General features: G+C 35.9%; 1 protein-coding gene across 1 annotated transcript in view; it reads right to left on the bottom strand.

The window, feature by feature from the left end:
- Positions 1-1,404: 1,404 nt before the first annotated feature.
- Positions 1,405-23,427, bottom strand: part of LOC126979610 (zinc finger protein 33A-like) — a 109,346-nt gene continuing 87,323 nt past the window's right edge. The window contains exon 11 of the transcript XR_007732851.1: positions 1,405-1,475. The gene's annotated coding sequence lies outside the window, so the exon portion shown is untranslated. The remainder of the gene's footprint in view (positions 1,476-23,427) is intronic.

Raw genomic sequence — 23,427 nt, 5'->3', positions numbered from 1 at the left:
TTTTCAAGATCGATGGGTCTTGTTTTAAAAATTTATGCTAAAAAGCACATAATATTTATTTATCATGCCTCTTTCAGTTGAAGAATGTGCTAGGATCATGGCTTTTCTGGAACTAGGCATCAGTATGCGTCGCACTGCAAGAATGGTGGGTGTGACGGTACGAACGGTCCAGAAGGTAAAGCAAAGAGACTGGACACCATCTGAGGAGACCTTGTAATGGCAGACCCAGGTGTACCAGTGCCCGAGAAGATCGTTATATTATTTCCACTGTGTTAAGAAATCGCCACCAAAATGCAGTTGAACCCCAGCAACAGCTACTTCAGACCCGGAGGGACTACATTAGTGACAGTACAGTGAGAAGAAGACTTGCTGAAGCAAATTTGAAACCCCGAAGACCAGCGAGTGGCCCAAAACTCGAGAGACAGCATCGAGTAGCGAGACTGCGATACGCCCGTGAACACATGCAGTGGGATGAAGAAGAATGGTCAAGAATTTTGTTTGCAGATGAGTCTCGATTCTCCCTTTACACTTCTGATGGAAGGCGAAGTGTTTACAGGCGACCTTCAAGCCTGCATCTCAGAAAGAGTCCAATACGGTGGAGGCAGTGTACATGTATGGGCTGGCATATCTTCAGAAGGTCGCACAGACTAGTAGCCATAGAAAATGGCTCCCTCACTGGGCAAAGATATGCTCAAGAGATTCTCAATGAGTATGCAGGGCCTTATTTAGCAAATATGGGTTATGGATCGATGCTGATGCATGATAATGCCCGACCACACACGGCTCATATCGTACAAGAGTATATTCAGGAGGTTGGTATCAGCGTGATGGCTTGGCCATCAAGAAGTCCTGATCTCAACCCGATTGAACACGCCTGGGATGAGCTTGGGAGGCTAGTCAGAAATCGCAGACCACCACCTACTACCCTCAGGGCACTAAAGCAGGCCCTGGTAGAAGAATGGGAGAATATTCCCCAACATCGGCTCCGAAACCTAGTGTTCAATATGCCAAACCGGCTCGAAGCTGTAATCAGAGCTCGAGGAGGCAATACCAGTTATTAAAAATTAAATAACATGTAATACATTTTAGTTGAATTTTTTTACACTAAACTAAAAATGTCTGTTTTCATTGTTTTATCTTTTTTAAATTAAAAATGTTACTAATGTATAATTTTAGTTTCTAAGAATTAAAGCCTATAAAATTTGCAACAAAACGTTTTTAATCTTAAATCTCTACCTTCTATAGTTAAGAATAAAAATTAATTTGAAAAGTGTGATACTTACTTTTGCAGGCCAGTGTATATCATAAAAAGTAATAAATAATTAACTGTATAAATATAAATTATCGTATATTGGATACATCGGATTCATTGTTTGTGTAAGGAGATGCTTCGTGAACATGATGGTCGTGATTACTGTCACAATTAGTAATTGCATCCAACAAATACAATGATTTATTAACTATAACAGGTCGACCTGGCACCACAAGCAGCACCCGTTTACGAGTTAGCGCATGGACCAGCAATACTCGGAGGTAATAATGGGTTACAGATGTATTTTATGGTCAGTAATACACGCAAATAAGTCACAGGTGGCCACTCATAGTAAATAATCTATTTTTTAAATAATATTATGTTTGTGAATAATATTTTCAGCTTTGCATTTATTTTGGCACGAATATTGCATAGAGTCCTCACATCTAAACAAAATTAAAAGATAACAAACTAGAATTCTAAAACTTCTTGTTGTGATGAATACGAAAAATTTGCGTCAAGAAAATTATTAAAAGTTATACCAAATATGCAAAATTCTATCGATTGAAAAAAAAAGTTAAATAATGACTGAAGACCATCAAGACAATGATTACAAAATAGAAACTAAACATACATACATACATACGAAGAAAGACAAATAAGTTATCCCCAAAATTGAAAACTTTTAGGGAAAAATGATCCTCTACAGGATTTTTTAAAAGATTTTTCCACTAGAAATCATCTTAAACACATTGTTACGAAACATTAACTGTCTCTGTTGAAGTAGATTTAATCAAGTAGATTATTATTTTTACTTTAATATGTCGTATTATTTTACAATAGCCAAATAAGGTTGACATTGTAACTTTAATTTTAACAGTAGTATAAGCCATGTATGTCGAAGTGAACGATATTCTAACTGACATCGTGTACTGGTTTAGCGCTAATAACCTATTGTTAAATAGCAAGGAAACTAAATATATTAAATTTACCGTACCAAATGTCAAAAATGTTGATGCAAGTGTTTTGTTAAACGGGGAAGTGATAAAACCGGTGGAATCTGCTTAAATCCTTGGCATTACTCTGGATTCCAAATTACAATGGGGTCTGCATATTGAAGGATTGGCGAACAGACTTAGTTCTGCAGCATACGCGGTTAAAAAGATTAGAGAATTAACTGACATAGATACGGCGTGACTTTAGTTATTTCCATAGTATTATGTCCTATGGTATATTGCTGTAGGGCAGAGCTGCCGATATTTATACAATATTTGTGCTGCAGAAGAGGGCTATTCGCGTTATTTATAACCTAGGCCCTAAGGAATCATTGAGAGCAAAATTCAAAGAAATTAAGATCTTGACTGTTGCTTCCCAATATATTCTTGATAATGTAATGTATGTTCATAGGCACATAAGTGAATTTGCGAGAAACTGTCATAACCATAATGTCAACACCAGAAACAGACATAAGCTTATAATGCCTACTACTCGGCTAAGTCGAGTTAGCAAGTGTTTTGTGGGGCGATGTATATGCTTTTACAACAGGATCCCAGAAAATGTTCAAAACAAAAGTATTTCGTTATTCAAAATAATTGTTAAAAAACGTTTGTGTGGTAAAGGTTACTATAACATAAATGACTTTCGTAATGATACCACAGATTGGGAATGGAGCGACTGCCCTCAGGCTATTAAATAATAAGTTTTATTATAAAATGTTACTTTAATTGTAAAATATATATTTGATGAAAAAAAAGAGCCCGCTGAGTTTGTTGCGCCCATTCTTCTCAGGCCTGAGGCATTCATTTTGGAATGGGTGGTAGTTATTTTACTTTCAATAAGTGATGTCACATCCTATTTTGAATAAAAATACTTGAATTTGAATTTGAATATGAATTACACGCGAGAGGTCGTGGGTTCGAGTCCCGCATCGTTCATAAAATTTTATTTGTGTTTATTATGTAGTAATAAAATTATATATAGATTAATATCGTATTTGTATAAACAGCTTTTACAATATAGCTTTATACTCTCCATCATTTTAAAATATTAAAATAGATAAAGTAAGTTATCCTTAGGAGACAGACATATGCCATACTTTATATGGACTTTTCTGTAGTCCTTTATTTCCTGTATTTCCACCATACATTATTTTTTTATATCACAAAGGTTTTAGACAACGTTTTCGTTGAAAGCTCTATGACGGCTTATTTTCTGCCGACAACTCCAACTTTATAATATGTGAACAAATCTTCTAATACATAAAATTCTCGTGTCACGGTGTACGTAATTGAACTCCTCCGAAACGGCTCGACTGATTTTCGTGAATCTTAGTGTGCATATCGGCTAGGATGGAGAATCGGACAACATCTATTTTTCATCCCCCTAAATGTTAAGGGTGGTCCACAATAATTTTTTTTTTGGACAAAATTTATGTTTTTATTTTTTTATGATACAACATAAAAAAGTACATCACGGCGATCTACGATCAACACCTATTTTTGTATCACGATTTTTGTATTATTCTAATCCATCCACAGATCCGGAATAGGGTTGCAAGATGGCAATCGAATACAATAATTGTAGTACGATATATTTGGTAGGTCTGAGAATCGGTTGGTATGGCAATACAACGTTTGCTGGGTCAGCTAGTAATACATATATTTCTTTTGTGCGTCTGTTGTAACTGATCTCCTCCTAAACGGCTGGACCGATTTTAATGAAACTTTCTGTGTGTCTTCAGGTGGATTCGAGAATGGTTTAGATTCACAATTGAACTACCTCCTAAATGGCTTAACCGATTTTGATGATTTTTTGTGTGTTCCAGTGAATTTTTTGACTCGTATAGACATTGACTATTTGACGTTTGAGTACGTGTTGTTGCATCACTTTTCATATATTTGTAAAACAATGAAAATGTAAATGTTCATTTAAAAGAGTGGCAATATGTTTCTTGCTACTTCTTCTCATCAGATCAACCCTTACGAAATCGCGGTAAAATCAATAAGAAAAGTATTTTTTGGATATTCATTTTCAAGTGTCATTTGCGTGACCTACATGAATAAAGTGATTTGATTTGATGGTAAAAAATATAAGTCCCACTTAAACTCCAGTGGCAGGCTCCTTTGCACTGGATGCCGGCTAGACGATGGGTACCACAACGGTGCCTATTTCTACCGTGAAGTAGCACTGTGTAAACATTACTGTGTTTCGGTCTGAAGCGCGCCGTAACGAGTGAAATTACTGGTCAAATGAGACTTGACATCTTATGCCTCAAGGTGACGAGCGCAGCGGCACTACCCCTCAGAATTTTTGGGTTTTTCAACAATCCTGAGCGGTACTGCATTGTAATGGGCAGGGCATATCAATTACCATCAACTGAACGTCCTGCTCGTATCGTTCCTTCTCTTTATAAAAAAAACTATTATTAAATGTATGTTTACTGCAAGGTCCGTAGTGTATATTAGTTTTTATTTATTTCTTTCTTTCTTTAGTGTATATATAAAAAGAATAAACTTTTTTTTTAAGATAATAAGGGACGAGACGAGCAGGACGTTCAGCTGATGGTAATTGAAACGCCATGCCCATTACAATGCAGTGCCGCTCAGGATTCTCAAATAACCCAAAAATTCTGAGCGGCACTACAATTGCGCTCGAGACAAGATGTTAAGCCTCATTTGCCCAGTAATTTCACTAGCTACGATGCCCTTCAGACCGAAACACAGTAATGCTTACACTGTACTGCTTCACGGCAGAAATAGGCGCCGCTGTGGTACCCACAATCTAGCCGGCTTCCTGTGCAAAGGAGCATCCCACTGATAATATATATCCCACTTGGTTTGCGTAGGAATTGAAATTGAAATGAGGCAAACAAAATGAAACAATCAGATTAATTCCTCTCTTTATTAAGCACTCTTTTTGATTTGTCGGTCGTGATTTCATTCCACTGCTATAGTTTGTAACAAATACTCGAATACGACACGTAAATTACTTATAACAATTGCTTTTATGGTCTTGTTTTCAATTGTAGATACTCCTATAAACTGTTGTGATAGCTATTATTTCGCCAAATTGAGTTTAAGAATATTTTTCTTGCAATTTGCTAACCAATTCACATCGTATACCTAAATATCCTTAGTGGTGCCAATTTTGGCAAGTTTACATACTTGGAGGAGATGTGTGGAAAGCTGAAAATTAATGAATTTTATATTTAATAAAAAAAGAGAGAAATACTCGTAGAATAATGAGACCCAGGTCAATCGATGCAGTATTTTTTTTTTTGATTCGAATGATGTTAGAAACGCATTTTCGCATTTTTCGAGATACGACAAGATCGCTTTCCGGCGTCGATATGTTCTATATTATGCTAATGGAAATAAATATAATCGTAAAAGCGCAAATTAATGGCAATGTAGATGGCGCTAGCATACAGAAATTCGTATATTTTAAACTGAAAAGTTAAAATAACTAATCTTATATAACCTGCATCCTTTCATAGGGGATGCCTACGACATAGTAGGTTTATGCATGCAAAGTCTCAGCCAGATCGGCTTAAAATTGACAAAGTTTCACACAAACTTTCATCCCCTATTTTATCTCCTTGGGGGTAGAATTAATCAAAATCCTTAGCGGATGCCTACGTCATAACATCTACCTGCATGCCAAATTTCAGCCCAGTGTCCAGTGGTTTGGGCTGTGCGTTGATAGATCACTATGTCAGTCAGTCACCTTTGAGTTATTTATATTCAGAAGTAATTCAATAATAATTCTTGAAATATGCTATCCAATTAACACTATTTTATTAAATTAGTTTAGTGGTGCAAAATTCTTACAACGTACTTAGAGAAGAAAACAAGAAGTGCGTGAAACAAAATTATTGAATAAAATAAAATAATATGTAATGTAAGGATTGGTCTCCGCTGCGCTGCAACTAGATACCGCACTACCTAAGAACAATAGTTTTTTATCACGGCAACTATTAGATGCTTATGTGCGTGCCATCTTGACACTCAATGGCATCTTACAAATTTTGTTACATATGCTTCGTGTTATTTTACTTTGAAATTAACAAAATACAGAATTCGCACTGATGATATGTGATCCCAGTGTCTTTCTTATTTCTTGTAGTATTATTTTTACAAAGTTTTACTACGGAACCCGGCATTTTAGTTTCAATCATTAGCAAAGTTTAACAGAACATGTGGTACGTCAACATTGTTCGAGACTAGTTAGTAGGTAGGTAGTGGAAGCGCCGCGCAGCGAAGACCAATCCTTAATCTAAGATAGCAAAATTATACACAAAACGAATTGATGTGGCCATTCTTCACTCTAGATTTAGATAATTAAAAATATTAAACAAAATTTTATTTATGTCGAATTTACACCTACTAGTATTTAAAAAAAATCCTTTTCATTGTATTTCAGCGTCATTTTATTGTCCGTTAATCCTAACCTCAATATGATGCGCTCGAGTTGTTCCAAGGATCGATTTTTTTTACCTGATCGGCTGCTCTAGACGTTCGACCCTATACAGGGCTCAGGTATATTGGGAGTACTTCAAAAGATGTAAGTTTGTCCCTCTTATGTTATTCTGCCGCACTCGAATAAATCCCAAAATCTCCGCTTGGGCTCCCCTACTATAATGTTTGGCACATGGTTTGTTTATGTTATGACTTATTGACAATTATGAAAGGCTAATGACAACTGATTAAGGCGACAATAAATGCCAGCGATCTTGAGCGATATGAGTTCACGGCTGCAGGCCCGCCATCTATGTAACAAAGCTAATATTTTCAAAATTCTTGGGTGGAAAACAGTTTATTTATTCACTACTAATCTGAATAAATCAACCTACACAAAAAAGTACAAGCTATAAGAATAACTTTTCTGAGAAAAGTACCAAAAAATGCGTCACGCCATGCCAAAAAACTTATTTAACTTCAAAGAAAAGTTGTAGTTCAAAAAGGCTCGGCAGTGTTAACTATAACCAACAGCAAGCATTAGCAACCTACATATAAGACTTAAGGATATGTGTAACACGATTAAGTAGTGTTCATAGCTCGAATTGATATACTTTCACCACAAAACTTGTCTAAAAACACCACGTTTGCGTGTTTTCTGCTTACTCTTCGCCTTAATTGATATTCTCAAATTTTGTTACACCGAAGCGAAATACAATTATGTGTTGATTCATTTTATTGTGAAAAGTAGTAGAAGTGAAAGTAACCTGTAAAAAAAATTTTTTTTTTATTAACAGCGGTTTAGCTTGTGTTAAGTTATTTCGTATATGAAGCAGTTTTTTTTAAATATTTTCATTTCCTCAAACGTAAGTATTGAGTGCAAGGTTACCGGACCGAACTGGCAGATAAGTCATCTAGATATTAAAAAAATTATTGTGAAACGCAGTCTGTTATTTCTGGAAATTTTACGTAGCCATTAATTTATCTTGATTTCTGGGCAGTAAAGTCCTCAAATGGCATCCACGTACCGGAAGACGCAGTGTTGGTAGGCCCCCCACAAGATGGACCGACGATCTGGTCAAGATCGCTGGAGTACGTTGGATGAGGGCAGCGCAGGACCGATCGTCGTGGAAATCTTTGGGGGAGGCCTTTTTCCAGCAATGAACGTTTTCTGGCAGATGATGATGATTAATTTATCTAGCCTTTGACAATCTACTACTTTACATGGACATTGTAAAACAGCCACTTAGAATTATGAATATATTTAGGCGTTATTCGTCTAACACGGGATTAGCACCAAATAACATTTCTATCACCTTATTTTTTAGATTTCTATGGTTCCAATACTACAAAATAAACTGCCATACCACATTAATCAATCAAACGAAGACTGATAAAATAAATAAGCAATTAATTCAAACTGCGTCGATAGAAGTTGGTATTCCGAGTAAAAGGATTTTATCAGTTAATTTGAACCAAATCTAGGCGATTTATTATTCAATGACGTGACGTTTTAGGAAATAATTTTGTTTGTGATATCGTTTTTCGTTGTTTTCAAATGTTATTGTTTTTAAATAATCGTCTCTCTCAATAAGTATATTATGGTAATGATGGTAACAGCTGTTGAATTATGTGTAACCCTGTAAGTTGTCTGTATACTTAGATCACGGACTAGCAAGTGAAGCACCGTTATGCTAGTGTGTGTGCGGTTACGGGGGATACTAGTTACATATTTTTTTCTCCCTTAAATAATCATATATGACCACAAATACTTCTATAGTATCGCTTTTATACTTTTTCACAACGCACGAAGGTAATTTGAAATATTTTATTGAGACGCAAACTGATCTGTCACAGACGATAACAATTCTCAAAATGGCCGCCTATCGGCCTGTAGTAGTGCAAGTGTGTGCGTGGTGCTATTATTTGTATAGCTAGTATTTACACGTCAATCGGTTTGTTTTGGTGCTACACTGTTATGTAAGGTGACACGGAGTCCTTATTTTTATACTAGACCGTGACATAGATATTAGATATTATATTTTTTTTATTTTTTGTATGTAATTTATGTATTAGTGTCCGATTGTTGGGTTAACGAATAAATAAATAACGTAATAATAGATATTTAAAATTGATGGCACCTATCATGATAATATGAAACCGTTCTACTCCCCGTAACTGTCAAACTGTTCACCTTTTTTTTTACAACTTATTCACTCATTGATCGTTCACCAACAATAAATACAGCTAAATTAAGATGCGACAAGAACGCTGAAACAACTCGAAAACATTTCCTTGAAGCAACAATAACAATTCACCACAGTGCGTGAATTTATTGGGCCAAAGTCTACTGCCCCACCTTCGAGCCACAGGCGCTTGTCCCAGGACGCTATTTACTGTCTCCACATTCACTAAACAACTTGGTAACACTATAAAGTGAAACGCGATGTAAACAAGTCCTTTCAAGTTTTCAAGTTTGTTGCGACTTAACTGTAAGTAATGTTTATAATTGTGCGCTTGGTAAATAAAGGAATTATAATTTACAATATGTAGAAGGGGTCAGTAATTTAAACGCACATAATAAAATGAAAATATCTGTACTTTACAGTGTCCATTAATATAAACAATTTGGGCAGCGTTATCCCTTAGAATTCACAATAGGTAATGCATTCTCGAATTTTTTTTCGCCCAAACAAAGGGAAAGGGCTACCCTCCGGGATAATGACGGGAGGGAGGTGGTGAATGCTAGCATTCATACAAACGCAGCCTAAGTCTGCTTTGGTTATGTGGGACTCACGTGAAAACCTAGGTACCTACCCAATAAACACCACCTTCAGTTGGCTTTGGGCAGGTGCCCTCTAAGCCTTCATCGAAGGCGACCTTCTCTTGGGGAGAGAGAGGTGCAAGCGGCACTCCCTATGGAGTATCCGCTGAGATACCGCATTCTCGAACTTAACAGTCTGGCTTATATAGGGCACTACCGTCTACCGTGATGATGCTACCAACTGTTAGTTGGCACTGCTGTAGTGCCAACTAACTTTATTATTAAATAGTATTTATATATTCACAGTAGGTTAATAAATGTAATTATTAATTGGGATATCTTATGGGAGTTCATGACGGTGGTGGCGCTTGTTAACAAATCAAGCTGAGAAATATTATTGGCAAATTCCAAATGCCGGGTTCAGATGAACCCGTTTTGGTTAATTGTGCGTATCTAAGGTTCTAAATTACTTTTTATAAAAAATAGGTTTTGTTCCACAAATGTAGGTATCCATATTTCTGAACACTTTGGGTCGATCTATATTTTGGCTATTTTGTTTGTAGCAATGCATCTAGTGCTTTGACTGTAGCTGTTGATGACGTTTATGGTGTCCCGATATATTTGACTTTAGATGACAGTAACTGTTTGGTCACGTTATGTGAATCAATGTATATTGTAACGATGGGTGTTGCTATGTTTTTGAATACAATGAGTGACGCTATCTTTTTGACGCTGACAGTACTGTGTGGCAGTGATTGTCACCAAATGAAGCTCGCTCAGTATTAACTGCCTAGCTGCACAGGCGAGGTGCAAATATACCTATAGTGCTACTTTTCAGCCCACACGACTTCCAGAGAAGAACTATAATATATTATACTATCAACCGCAGGACAAAGATGTTAACTCCAAATTTCTTAAATATTTCATGGAAGAAAATTTATGTATTCGCGTCTTATGCTATCTGTTCCGATACTGACAAATATATTATGTAGGTATATAAAGCTTTGACATGATGGACCCGTCAGGAAATGTACAATGGCGCGTACTTCATACTAAAAAGGCAGAAACGCTCTGGTGTTGCAAGAGAATGTGAGCGGCGGTGATCACTTAACATCAGGTCACATGTACGCTCATTTGTCCTCCTCTTCCATAAAAAACCCCTTCTACGAAATGCTACATAAGCGGGTACGAAGATATTTCGGTACTCATCTTGGGTCGGGTGTAACCGGCGTGCGGTGCAAAGGCGGTCGAGATCAGGCGCCGGGCGAGCGTCGTGCAGGCAGTCAGGGAACAACTATTGAGCGAGGCGGTTGTGACGCATGCGCATGCCGGGAACGCCACGTTCTTATAACTTTATATCAGGCTTGTGAACTGTACCTACCTACGAGTGTAACGTTTATAAGACTGTCTTTTATTTGCTGTTGTGTTCAACGCCCACAAAAATATGAATAACCACGAAGATCCTGATCATGTGACCTACCTTGCACCTTACACTAGCAATGCCCCGCGGTTTCACTCTCATAGATACCGATCTCGTCGTAGTGGAAAGTCTACTAATTCGGACTATATATTTTTTTATTTTATTTTATTTCATTTCATTTCATTTCATTTCATTTCATTTCATTTCATTTCATTTCATTTCATTTCATTTCATTTCATTTCATTTCATTTCATTTCATTTCACTTCACTTCATTTCATTTCACTTCACTTCACTTCACTTCACTTCATTTCACTTCATTTCACTTCATTTCACTTCATTTCACTTCATTTCACTTCATTTCACTTCATTTCACTTCATTTCATTTCATTTTTAGGTTCGTTATATCTTTTGAATGGAATGTCCGATTTTAATTGTTTCAAAAGTATCTTACTTGAAATGGTCTTTAATAAAATATCTTATAATGGGATAAGGATTATACGCAGGTATGAATAATATGGTTTGATTATAGTCGGCAATTATATCAACTTTTAAAAGGTAGTTATAGTGGCATAACTACAGTAGTTAGACTTATGGTATCGCGGACTTTTTTGTAGATATACGCTTTATAATACTGTTGAATATTTTTTGTTCTATCGTCAATAGTTTCCGCAGCGCACGCGATGACAAATTTTTGTGACTAATTCTCACACCTTGGATTATTTTATTGCATTTTTATAAGAGATCCCTATTTTTTTTTAATGTAATATAGTCCACCTCACTCAGTGAAGATGCAGCTTTCTAATGTTGAAATATTTTTTTAAATTGTTCCGGTAGTTTTTGTGTGAAAACGGTACGAACATACATAGAAAAACACAAATGTTTCCTCTTTATAATTTTAGATAACATTGAAAGATTACGTCTCATACATTTGAAACTACAGTTAAAGTTCTTTAACCACAGTTAAGCTGCTTAGCTTAAGCATACCTAATGGAATGCTTCAAGGTATATACATTTATAATAAGACTTCTATCAGGAAAGGCTTACTGTATGAAAAGTTTCATTATAGTTTCGCGCAGGAAGCTCGCTGAGATTGAGTAGGTACGTGTTTCAGAAGCGTTTCAACTCATAATTCTATCGATCAGAAAACAATTCACGTTCAGGACCTCTTTTAAGGGTATTAAAGTAGAAAATGATCGACATTATTTATGGAATACGAGAACATAATGTAGTGTAAATTGTAACAGATCGAGTTGCGGGTCTTGTGAAGCTGTCATAACTTAGAATACAGGGTTACAAGTATATCTTACAATATCTTAGAATATATCCCTAACAAGTTTTAGTATATTTTTTTTTTATGGAATAGGAGGACAAACGAGCGTACGGGTCACCTGGTGTTAAGTGATCACCGCCGCCCACACTCTCCTGCAACACCAGAGGAATCACAAGAGCGTTGCCGGCCTTTAAGGAAGGTGTACGCGCTTTTCTTGAAGGTACCCATGTCGTATCGTCCCGGAAACACCGCACAAGGAAGCTCATTCCACAGCTTCGTGGTACGAGGAAGAAAGCTCCATATTGTATTCAAAACTAAAGATATTTCTGTTTTGTTTGGTCGATTTAACAAAGGAGCATTTAAGGTTAACTCTTTTCGATATATTAAAGTTTTTGAAACATAATGAAAAAATATTTTTGTCTTGACTTAGCAACAGTTGGTTGTACAGTTAATTTGTGGGTAAGAAACAATTATTCTACCGCAATCTTTCATCCTTTAAAAAAGCTATGTATTCTACGATAGTCGATAGAAGTTGGTATTCCGAGTAAAAGGATTTTATCAGTTAATTTGAACCAAATCTAGGCGATTTATTATTCAATGACGTGACGTTTTAGGAAATAATTTTGTTTGTGATATCGTTTTTCGTTGTTTTCAAATGTTATTGTTTTTAAATAATCGTCTCTCTCAATAAGTATATTATGGTAATGATGGTAACAGCTGTTGAATTATGTGTAACCCTGTAAGTTGTCTGTATACTTAGATCACGGACTAGCAGGTGAAGCACCGTTATGCTAGTGTGTGTGCGGTTACGGGGGATACTAGTTACATATTTTTTTCTCCCTTAAATAATCATATATGACCACAAATACTTCTATAGTATCGCTTTTATACTTTTTCACAACGCACGAAGGTAATTTGAAATATTTTATTGAGACGCAAACTGATCTGTCACAGACGATAACAATTCTCAAAATGGCCGCCTATCGGCCTGTAGTAGTGCAAGTGTGTGCGTGGTGCTATTATTTGTATAGCTAGTATTTACACGTCAATCGGTTTGTTTTGGTGCTACACTGTTATGTAAGGTGTCACCTTATTTTTATACTAGACCGTGACATAGATATTAGATATTATATTTTTTTTATTTTTTGTATGTAATTTATGTATTAGTGTCCGATTGTTGGGTTAACGAATAAATAAATAACGTAATAATAGATATTTAAAATTGATGGCACCTATCATGATAATATGAAACCGTTCTACTCCCCGTAACTGTCAAACTGTTCACCTTTTTTTTACAACTTATTCACTCATTGTAGATACAGCATTGATCGTTCACCAACAATAAATACAGCTAAATTAAGATGCGACAAGAACGCTGAAACAACTCGAAAACATTTCCTTGAAGCAACAATAACAATTCACCACAGTGCGTGAATTTATTGGGCCAAAGTCTACTGCCCCACCTTCGAGCCACAGGCGCTTGTCCCAGGACGCTATTTACTGTCTCCACATTCACTAAACAACTTGGTAATTACACTATAAAGTGAAACGCGATGTAAACAAGTCCTTTCAAGTTTTCAAGTTTGTTGCGACTTAACTGTGAGTAATGTTTATAATTGTGCGCTTGGTAAATAAAGGAGTTATAATTTACAATATGTAGAAGGGGTCAGTAATTTAAACGCACATAATAAAATGAAAATATCTGTACTTTACAGTGTCCATTAATATAAACAATTTGGGCAGCGTTATCCCTTAGAATTCACAATAGGTAATGCATTCTCGAATTTTTTTTTTCGCCCAAACAAAGGGAAAGGGCTACCCTCCGGGATAATGACGGGAGGGAGGTGGTGAATGCTCATTCATACCAACGCAGCCTAAGTCTGCTTTGGTTATGTGGGACTCACGTGAAAACCTAGGTGCCTACCCAATAAACACCACCTGCAGTTGGCTTTGGGCAGGTGCCCTCTAAGCCTTCATCGAAGGCGACCTTCTCTTGGGGAGAGAGAGGTGCAAGCGGCACTCCCTATGGAGTATCCGCTGAGATACCGCATTCTCGAACTTAACGGTCTGGCTTATATAGGGCACGACCGTCTACCGTGATGATGCTACCAACTGTTAGTTGGCACTGCTGTAGTGCCAACTAACTTTATTATTAAATAGTATTTATATATTCACAGTAGGTTAATAAATGTAATTATTAATTGGGATATCTTATGGGAGTTCATGACGGTGGTGGCGCTTGTTAACAAATCAAGCTGAGAAATATTATTGGCAAATTCCAAATGCCGGGTTCAGATGAACCCGTTTTGGTTAATTGTGCGTATCTAAGGTTCTAAATTACTTTTTATAAAAAATAGGTTTTGTTCCACAAATGTAGGTATCCATATTTCTGAACACTTTGGGTCGATCTATATTTTGGCTATTTTGTTTGTAGCAATGCATCTAGTGCTTTGACTGTAGCTGTTGATGACGTTTATGGTGTCCCGATATATTTGACTTTAGATGACAGTAACTGTTTGGTCACGTTATGTGAATCAATGTATATTGTAACGATGGGTGTTGCTATGTTTTTGAATACAATGAGTGACGCTATCTTTTTGACGCTGACAGTACTGTGTGGCAGTGATTGTCACCAAATGAAGCTCGCTCAGTATTAACTGCCTAGCTGCACAGGCGAGGTGCAAATATACCTATAGTGCTACTTTTCAGCCCACACGACTTCCAGAGAAGAACTATAATATATTATACTATCAACCGCAGGACAAAGATGTTAACTCCAAATTTCTTAAATATTTCATGGAAGAAAATTTATGTATTCGCGTCTTATGCTATCTGTTCCGATACTGACAAATATATTATGTAGGTATATAAAGCTTTGACATGATGGACCCGTCAGGAAATGTACAATGGCGCGTACTTCATACTAAAAAGGCAGAAACGCTCTGGTGTTGCAAGAGAATGTGAGCGGCGGTGATCACTTAACATCAGGTCACATGTACGCTCATTTGTCCTCCTCTTCCATAAAAAACCCCTTCTACGAAATGCTACATAAGCGGGTACGAAGATATTTCGGTACTCATCTTGGGTCGGGTGTAACCGGCGTGCGGTGCAAAGGCGGTCGAGATCAGGCGCCGGGCGAGCGTCGTGCAGGCAGTCAGGGAACAACTATTGAGCGAGGCGGTTGTGACGCATGCGCATGCCGGGAACGCCACGTTCTTATAACTTTATATCAGGCTTGTGAACTGTACCTACCTACGAGTGTAACGTTTATAAGACTGTCTTTTATTTGCTGTTGTGTTCAACGCCCACAAAAATATGAATAACCACGAAGATCCTGATCATGTGACCTACCTTGCACCTTACACTAGCAATGCCCCGCGGTTTCACTCTCATAGATACCGATCTCGTCGTAGTGGAAAGTCTACTAATTCGGACTATATATTTTTTCATTTCATTTCATTTCATTTCTTTTCATTTCATTTCATTTCATTTCATTTCATTTCATTTCATTTCATTTCATTTCATTTCATTTCATTTCATTTCATTTCATTTCATTTCATTTCATTTCATTTCATTTCATTTCATTTCATTTCATTTCATTTCATTTCATTTCATGGAATGGAATGGAATGTAATGGAATGTCCGATTTTAATTGTTTCAAAAGTATCTTACTTGAAATGGTCTTTAATAAAATATCTTATTATGGGATAAGGATTATACGCAGGTATGAATAATATGGTTTGATTATAGTCGGCAATTATATCAACTTTTAAAAGGTAGTTATAGTGGCATAACTACAGTAGTTAGACTTATGGTATCGCGGACTTTTTTGTAGATATACGCTTTATAATACTGTTGAATATTTTTTGTTCTATCGTCAATAGTTTCCGCAGCGCACGCGATGACAAATTTTTGTGACTAATTCTCACACCTTGGATTATTTTATTGCATTTTTATAAGAGATCCCTATTTTTTTTTAATGTAATATAGTCCATGTCACTCAGTGAAGATGCAGCTTTCTAATGTTGAAATATTTTTTTAAATTGTTCCAGTAGTTTTTGTGTGAAAACGGTACGAACATACATAGAAAAACACAAATGTTTCCTCTTTATAATATTAGTTTAGATAACATTGAAAGATTACGTCTCATACATTTGAAACTACAGTTAAAGTTCTTTAACCACAGTTAAGCTGCTTAGCTTAAGCATACCTAATGGAATGCTTCAAGGTATATACATTTATAATAAGACTTCTATCAGGAAAGGCTTACTGTATGAAAAGTTTCATTATAGTTTCGCGCAGGAAGCTCGCTGAGATTGAGTAGGTACGTGTTACAGAAGCGTTTCAACTCATAATTCTATCGATCAGAAAACAATTCACGTTCAGGACCTCTTTTAAGGGTATTAAAGTAGAAAATGATCGACATTATTTATGGAATACGAGAACATAATGTAGTGTAAATTGTAACAGATCGAGTTGCGGGTCTTGTGAAGCTGTCATAACTTAGAATACAGGGTTACAAGTATATCTTACAATATCTTAGAATATATCCCTAACAAGTTTTAGTATATTTTTTTTTATGGAATAGGAGGACAAACGAGCGTACGGGTCACCTGGTGTTAAGTGATCACCGCCGCCCACACTCTCCTGCAACACCAGAGGAATCACAAGAGCGTTGCCGGCCTTTAAGGAAGGTGTACGCGCTTTTCTTGAAGGTACCCATGTCGTATCGTCCCGGAAACACCGCACAAGGAAGCTCATTCCACAGCTTCGTGGTACGAGGAAGAAAGCTCCATATTGTATTCAAAACTAAAGATATTTCTGTTTTGTTTGGTCGATTTAACAAAGGAGCATTTAAGGTTAACTCTTTTCGATATATTAAAGTTTTTGAAACATAATGAAAAAATATTTTTGTCTTGACTTAGCAACAGTTGGTTGTACAGTTAATTTGTGGGTAAGAAACAATTATTCTACCGCAATCTTTCATCCTTTAAAAAAGCTATGTATTCTACCCCCAACATTAATTTGAATCTCATCGAATAGTTTTTATACAAAACCATGTTTTTATCTTTTTTTATGAAAATAAGGGACGAGACGAGCAGGAAATACAGTTGATGGTAACTGATACCTAGATGCCCATTACAATGTAGTGCTATTCAGGATTCTTGAAAACCCCAAAAATTCTGAGCGGCACTACAAATGCGCTCGTCACCTTAAGACAAGATGTTCATGTGTGACTCATTTTTCCCAGTAATTTCACTAGCTACGGCGCCCTTCAGACTGAAATACAATAATGTTTACACATTACTGCTTCACGGCAGAAATAGGCGCCGTTGTTGTACCCATAATCCAGCCGGCATCCTGTGTAAAGGAGCCTCCTACTGGTCAAACATAAAAATTATACACAAATTGATCAACATTGATTTGAATCTAATCGAATACTGTGTATATAAGACCAAGTTATTATATTATAAGACCACAGCCAATTGACAGCGTTATCCTTTTTTCAATACGGCTCAACAAATAAAGTATTTTGCCGACAAACGTATTACGTAATGCCTGATATTTAAGCTCAGTCACGTATTCCGGCAAAATATCCTAAGACACGCCTACCCGGTAAATTTATAAAGGCCGGGAGAGTGTGTCGGATTCTTTCACAATATTATACAGAGTGGCGCTAGTATGGCGACATTAAATTGACGACCCATATAGCCGATTGGTTAGTGACCCTGACTACTAAGCTAAAGGTACCGGGTTCGAATCCCGGTAGGTGCAATAATTTATATGATGAATTTGGGTGATTGTTTCTGACTCATGGATGTTTATATGTATTTACCATATATCTTTAAATGAGCAATTTTTCAATATATATAATTTGAATCTCGGGAACGGCTCCAACGATTTTCATAAAATTTTGTTTACAGGGGATTTCGGGGGCGATAAATTGATCTACCTACATTTCAATTTTAAGAATGTAGTTTTATCCATGTTTTAATGAGAAACAGCTACAATAACATTAGAATATAAAGGTATTTCGCCATTATATACAAGACTATAATAGCTCAGATGGGACATTGGGTGATCCGGAAAGCAGAAGACCCTGGTTCGAAAGTAAGGGTGATTAAAATTTTGTTTACTAAATATTTAATTTGTTTATTTTGAAAATTTCTATTATTTACTTAAAATTTAGAATTATTTTTTTACGATTAAGATTAGATAGCTCTACCCGTGTGTTCATCGGCCGTTCTCAATAACGTATCTCTAGTATCGGATATACTGCTATCACCGTTTAATAGCAAGATCTTATCTATCCAAATAATATAAAATAGTTATGTCCAATATAGTTATAGTCTAATACTATCTGTCGATAGGTTATTGAAATGTAAGTAAGCTTAAAAGGGATATTTTTGTCTACCTCTAGTAAGTTACGCTAAGTATAGATAGGTTATTGAAAACAGTCGTTAATGTCGCTATTATGGCGTCACGCTGTTAATGAAGCAAGATGATTTATTATGAAAATCTCAAGTTAGTGGGAGAAATTGAGAGGAAGTTCGAAGAAAATGTTGGGGTTATATGGTCACGTAAAGAAGATAGAGAGGGTTTTGAAAATACGGGACGAGACGAGTAGGACGTTCAGCTGAAGGTGATTGATACGACCTGCCCATTACAATGCAGTGCCGCTCCGGATTCTTGAAAAATCAAAAGATTCTCAACGGCACTACAATTGCGCTCGTCACCTTGTGACATAAGATATTAAGTCTCATTTGCCCAGTAATTTCACTAGCTACGGCACCCTTCAGACCGAAACACAGTAATGTTTACACATTACTGCTTCATGGCAGAAATAGGCGCCGTTGTGGTACCCATAATATTGCCGGCATCCTGGGCAAAGGAGCCTCCCTCTCCCTTCTGTTATACTGCGAAAACTATTGAACATATCCTAATAATACTTATACCAAAAGATGCAGCGTGTTTCAGAGATGGCTTTAGAGTATAATTAATGGTTATTACCTATCCAGGACCTATATTGATTTGACTGAGATGTACAGGTTGACCGAGTAGTCAAAGGTTGCTATATTTAATCTCCGGTTTCTGAAAGTGATCGTTCGAACCCCACACCAATTTATTTATTTAGGTACACTTACCTACAGCAACGTACATCAGAACATTGACAACAAATGGATTCCTATAATCATTACCTTCCTCTTTGGGAGTTAATAATGATGGATAGAATGCAAATTCTTATGGATAGTAATTCAAACCGTGGTATCAATACACATGATCACAGATAAAGTATGCTGACACCTTGTGGAAAACGGACTTAAGAAGATATAACCAGGGAAGTAGGTTACGATTGTTGGAAATGGAGTCCCGTAATCACTACCTTAATCTTTGTAAGACAAGAATGATATTTGAAATTCAAATTCAAATATTTTTATTCAAAATAGGATGTCACATCACTTATTAAAAGTCAAAAACTACCAGCCATTCCAAAAAGAATGCCTCAGACCTGAGAAGAATAGGTGCAACAAACTCAGCGGCCTTTTTTCCATCAAAAAATATGTTTACAAAGTAATATTGTACAATTTAACATATTATTTAATAGCCTGAGGGCGGTCTCTCCATTCGCAATCTGTGGAATCATTAAGAGAGTCATCATGTTATAGTAACCTTTACCACACAAACGTTTTTTTAAAAATTCTTTTGAAATCGTAATACTAAAATCTTATTGTAAAAGCATATACATCGCCCCACAAAAGACTTACCAGCTCGACTAGCTAAGTAGTAGGCATGACAAGTTTATGTTTGTTCCTCGTGTTAATATTATGATTGTCACAGTTTCTAGAAAATTTCTCAATGTGCTTATGACCATATAGAACATTATCAAGAATATATTGAGAAGCAACAGTCAAAATGTTTATTTCTCTAAATTGTTCCTAGGTTGTAAATAGTGCGAATAGCCCTCTTCTGCAGCACAAAGATTGTATTAATTTCAGCTCACTGCCCCATAACAATATACCATAGGAATATAGATTGAAATAGTAATTAAAATTAGGCATCGCAGTGAACACAAATCTTTTATATATACAATATAAGTAAATCGTTTTAGCACTTAAACTCTTTAAGTGTCTTTCATTTGAATTATAAGGTTAAAAAACTATTTAACTGTGTGTTACCGGAATACTCTCACCTTTGTCCCAAGTTTACATTGTATGTACACTTGAATGCTTTTAGCTGAAATTGTTTATTCTCTGCTCGGGACTGGAAGCGGGCTATAAAGTGAATTGGCTTCGTAAACGTAACGAGGGTTGGTTACAATTAATATTACGTTATATCAATAGCAAATAGCCAGGTTTTCCCAGTTTCCTGGATTTCCCCCCCACAAACCTCATGTATTAGTTTTTAAGCATGATAAAGTTTTATCCCTTAATACGTAGATAGGGTTGTAGAAATAAGTTTTCTGATACCTACATATATAAGGCTTAGTTGTAAATTGCTTTAATAAGTAGATTTAAGTAATTTTGTATATATATTTTAATACTAAATATAGAAATTTTGAATTTAATTTTTTTTTAACGTAACGCGGCCACGGACTATGTGTTATAAGTACTTTAGTCTGGAATATTAAACACAACGGAGATAGTATTCGAACTTAAATACGGAACAGTAAAGTTCGTTTTCTATTATAACAACCATTCGCTGAGTAACCTAAATTTAACTATGTAACTGTTTAGTATTAGCCAATATATTTTTAAGAATTGCATTAGGTACATTCCAACTACTTCTATTCATCCATGGCAGCTAAAATTCACAAAGGATAATCAAAATTGTTGTTTTTATTTAATTCCGAGTATTTTCATATTTGTTCAACCTTTTAAACCTTCTCTGGACTTCCACAAAAAGTTCAAGACCAAAATTAGCCAAATCTGTCCAGCCGTTCTCGAGTTTTAGCGAGACCGAGACCAGAGACGAGAGAACAGCAATCATTTTTATATAAATATATATACTAGCTGACCCGGCAGACTTCGTACTGCCTCAAACGATAAATAAAATACCTAAACTTTTGTATAAAATAAACTTAAAACAAACAATTGGAAACCTTTTTATATTAAAACAAATAAAAACAATGCTCGGTACGAATGAAACTTTATTATTATTTTCGATTTACACACGATATTCCTTACTTACAAAACAGAGTTTTCCTGAAATACTGGCTATTTATAAGGTTTCAATTTGATATTGACAGACACACAGTTATTATACAATTAGTGTTAATCACTTCAAAGCTTTCTGATAAACTTTCTGTTTTGTTTTGTTGGTGCGGTTAGGTGCAGAAATTTTATTTTTGGACAAAGTTAAGATTTATCAATCTACATAAAAATAATCTGATATATAGTTAACAACTGTAGTTAATCTACCTACTACACTTACCTAAAATTAGGTTTATTTTTTACCTCCTGATTTAAAAATTCTAATTAGTTATTCATTTTAAACTATTATTTTTATTTGATTTACGAACGACGGGGGACACATCAAAGGAAAATCAAAGTTGTTGTTTTTATTTAATTCCGAATTTTTACATATTTATTCAACTTTCATTTTAAACTTTCTCTGGACGTCTTCTACAAATAATTCAAGACCAAAATTAGCCAAATCGGTCCAACCATTCTCGAGTTTTAGCGAGACTAACGAATAACAATTCATTTTTATATATATAGATAAGACTGTTTATTTTGTATTTTTTAGCAATGACCAGGATTAGACAAAATAATACAAACAGAGACTAAAGAGTTACTGTCTTATTCATAATGACTAAGCGGAAATTTAAAATATGATTGAAACATGATATACGCTTGTTAAGAAATGGTATTCATAATCGCGTATTAGAGCTAAAAGACTTATAGTAGCTAGGACCCTTCTATAAACCTATTTAATTATTTCAACTTTTCCTTAAATAATGTGATATATAGCTTCCCGCTCAAAGTTGTTGGATATCCGTCATAGATTGACAACCGAAAACCTTCAAAACTTTGATTTTCGAAGTTTGAAATAATTTTGACATCGACTTTTGACAACTGACAAACCATTGACATTGAAAAATGTCTGTTTCCATTGACAGTTCCTCATTAAATTAGTTAAAATCATGTTTCTTTTTGTACGAAATGGCAACATTGCGTACTATAGAGACGTATTAGTTTTGGAAGATTTATCTAACGAATATGAATATGAATTTACCGAACGTTCGATAGGCTTAAATCACTTAACTAATATAGCTTTATACCTTCGAAAAGCGTTTTATTATGAATAAGGCAGTTATTATATATCTACACCTATTATGTCAAGTATAAGCCGCTCTATAAGTTTTTTGTATTAGAAAGACTTACAATTTTAGGTCGACGACTAGGATAATTCGATTCCCTATTGCATTCCCAGTCTTTCGAAAAATAATCATATTGGTATTACGTATTACATTATATTTCAAGCCATCTATGCGTCTTATTCGTCACCTAGCCTTGTCTACATAAAACAAACAATGGCAAATGAAATATATTTTGCTTAGTATTTTTTTCGCCGCATTCGTTACATTATGGGACCGCGACTAATGTTATAAGTAGAATTACACGCAGTTCGGCCAGCGGACTCATCAAATAAACAATTTACCTATACAAAAAATAAATAGCGTTTCCGGTTGATTAAATACTCTATAACCCAGCTAACAATTAAGACTTAATTTTGTACAGATGATTGTTTAGTTACGATATTGAGCGGGGGAAGAGGAGGCCTCCTAGTCGTAATAAATGTGGCACAGCACCGATAGGACAGAACCAGCTCCTGCGTCCCGTAATCCCAGCGACGTATATCTACGTGTATCGCTTTCACCACACCACCAAGGCCTCCGACATTGTTCAGTACTTGGTGGAGAAGATACGGTTCCGGTTGGGGGTTGAAAAGTGGGTGACGCGTCACGCAGTAGACTTTAACTCTTTTGTTGTTCGCGTCCCAACACAGCATATATCGACCTTCCTGGACGTGAAGCTGTGGCCGAAGGGGGTCGTGTTCCGCAAGTATCGCGGCCGTGGCCGACCGCCGGAAGCTACCGAACCCGCGCCTCACATCGCCGCGAAACTGTGACGAAGATTTAAGTTATATAAATATGTATGTTAGATTATAAGGTATTTTATTTATGGGCCTTGAAGGCTGAAATAAAATGATTTATTATTATTATACTGAGGCAAAAAGACCGCCAGTGGGAGGCTCCTTTG

The sequence above is a fragment of the Leptidea sinapis genome, chromosome 3 (genome assembly GCF_905404315.1).
Source record: "Leptidea sinapis chromosome 3, ilLepSina1.1, whole genome shotgun sequence".
Classification (NCBI taxonomy): domain Eukaryota; kingdom Metazoa; phylum Arthropoda; class Insecta; order Lepidoptera; family Pieridae; genus Leptidea; species Leptidea sinapis.
The sequence above is the reverse complement of the archived record's forward strand: the minus strand, read 5'-3'. Positions and strand labels throughout refer to the sequence as shown.